This window comes from Canis lupus, chromosome 38, assembly GCF_003254725.2.
Source record: "Canis lupus dingo isolate Sandy chromosome 38, ASM325472v2, whole genome shotgun sequence".
In the NCBI taxonomy this organism is placed as follows: Eukaryota; Metazoa; Chordata; class Mammalia; order Carnivora; family Canidae; genus Canis; species Canis lupus.
Genome location: NC_064280.1, coordinates 23,529,585 through 23,532,134, shown reverse-complemented (window position 1 = coordinate 23,532,134; position 2,550 = coordinate 23,529,585).

Below are 2,550 nucleotides of genomic sequence, written 5' to 3'. Positions count from 1 at the left end.
CGTGCCAGATACGGTCCTTTTAATCCAGGAGTGAGCTGGGTCAGGTGGTGGATTTGTGCACACAGGGTGGGGCGCCCTGGACCTCACCAACATGGGGGTCTGAATCCTGACTGTGGCTTCCAGAGGACAAGGCCTCACTGGGGTCCGCTTCAGGTTAGGCAGGTTGGTCCCACGGCCGATGTGAAGATCAGTGAGTCCTGTTCCCTGGGGAAAGGTTTATTTGGTCCAGAAGAAAAACCTCCTTTCTGCTATTATATCCCTCTGAAGGGGAGTGTTCCTGTCCTTGGTTTCTCTGGAGGAAGCACCATTGGTGCTTGAATTGGATTTATACGGGGAGGGGGGGGCAATTTTTTCCAGAAGCCTCCCTATCCTTAGCTGCTGTGAAATATCTAGTCCCAGCCCCCTATCTGAAGGTACATCACATTATTACCTCTTCCGCTGTATTTTCCTATTCTCATATTTTAGATGTGTGGACTCCAGACCCATATGACCCAAGGAGGGACATGCAAGGAGCAAAAAGTTATGAAACAGTGAATGAAATCTATTCTAAGTGACAGTAAATATCACCTAAGGAAATGAAATGCCTAAAATCAATATTTAAAATAGACCAGTTGACTTTTTCTGGGGAATTACAGAGTACCCTCCCCACAGAAGCAATACCACGACTCCATCCTAGAACGTGAGGTGACAGTTTCAGGCTTTGAATAGCAGGCAGCCCAAAGATAAGATCCCTGAGAGAAAGCAGACTCAGGTCAGGGGTTGGGTGAGTGCCTGGGTGGCTCAATCGGTTGTGTCCAACTCTTAGTTTGGGCTCAGGTTGTGATCCCATGGGTCATGGGATCTAGCCCCACATTGCATCAGGTTCCACACTCAGTGAGGAGTCTGCTTGATTCTGTCCCTACCCCACTTGTGCTTTCTCTCTCTTTCTCTCTCTGTCTTTCAAATAAATAAATATTTAAAAGAAAAAAAGAAAGTAGACTCAGGAAATAAGTACCACAGTTGCCTGCGGGCTTAACTGAGAGGATTTCCTGACTGCAACCAGTGGTGCTGTTGTCAAAGCAGAGCTTGGCAGCCACACTGGCCATGGCAGTAAACACCAGTTTTCATGGCACCTAAAAAAGCTGGAATCTAGAGAGAAGAGAGCTATGCAGAAGGGGCCTCATTTACTGGCTGAATCCTGGGTTGTACCTATTAGGGGGGAACAAATGAGGCCCATTAGTTTCTATGGGGTTGAACACAGCAGAAGGGCAAGAGAGCAGCACAGTGTTGGCAAGGTAGATGTTACTACAATAGAGACACATCGTTCCAACCTGGGCAACAAGGTGAAGCAGGGAGGCTGCACGTGAGGGGTCAACCTCACACCATGGACAACCCTAGATCCATCCCAAGGCTTGAGCCAAGCCTCAACCTGATTGAGCAGGGCTTTTTTATTGGACCCTCTGAGGTCCCTAATGTTCCTCTCTACCCACGACCAGCTCAGTGCATCAGCAGAAGCAGCACTAAAGTCTGTGATAAAGAGTCATGAAAACCCACAGCTTTTGTAGGACTCATGCCAGATCCTGCTGGATTTTCCCTGACTTATTTGTGCTTTGATGAAGTAAAACAGTTTGCAAATTCAGACTTCATCTTCTCTTCCATGTCACTAGTCTGAATGAACCAAATCAGTTTCTTCTTCCTTCAGATGACCTTGGACGATCTCCACATTTAGCTGTTTTGCTGGGACCGTTTCCAGTCATGGCCTCACCCTCGTAGCTCAGACAATAGCTCACCACAGTACCTAGTCCTGACTCATCCTATTCACTTGGCATCTTGACATTACAGCTCACCAGGGTGCATTCATTATCTCTAATGGGGAAAAAACAAGTATTAATCAGATCCTCAAGTCTTCCACAAGCTCAGTGCTCTTGGGGAATATGAAGACTTTATTGTGGTCCTATGAGTTCATTACTCACTTGTTTTTCTGTGTGTAATTGAGAAAAGCAAAGCTAATAATGAAATTCAATCACTGAAGTGATGGATCCTGAGCATAGACAAGAAGATAACTGGTGAAAATTTCATCTATAAATATCCTAGGAAGGTTCACATATTTATGATGATGCTGTGCCTCTGTTTCCAGGATTGCCCACTGTTAATAACTAAGAGAATGTCCCGTATTACTGACAGCTCAAGGAGCTCATAGCAGACCTTTCTCCAACCAGGAGGTACAATCAAGTACAAGGGATGACAGATGCTCCTCCCAAGGTCTCCTCCCACACAGCCACTCTGAGAACAGGACAGGAGGCACAAGCGGTTGGGTGACTCACCTTTCCATTTGGATCTAATATAAGGGACTGTGGTTTCTACTGACTCACATTTAAGTTTACTGGATGAGGAAAGTCTAATGTAACTCTTCAGCTATGAATGTATATCAGGACCAAAAGAGGATATTTCTGCTATCATTTTATTCATTTTGAATAAAATATTTAGAGAAAGGAAATTGTTGGGTTTTCCTAATAATCTCAAAAGCTATGAACATTGATGGGTAGAGTGTCCAAATTACCTCATACCTTC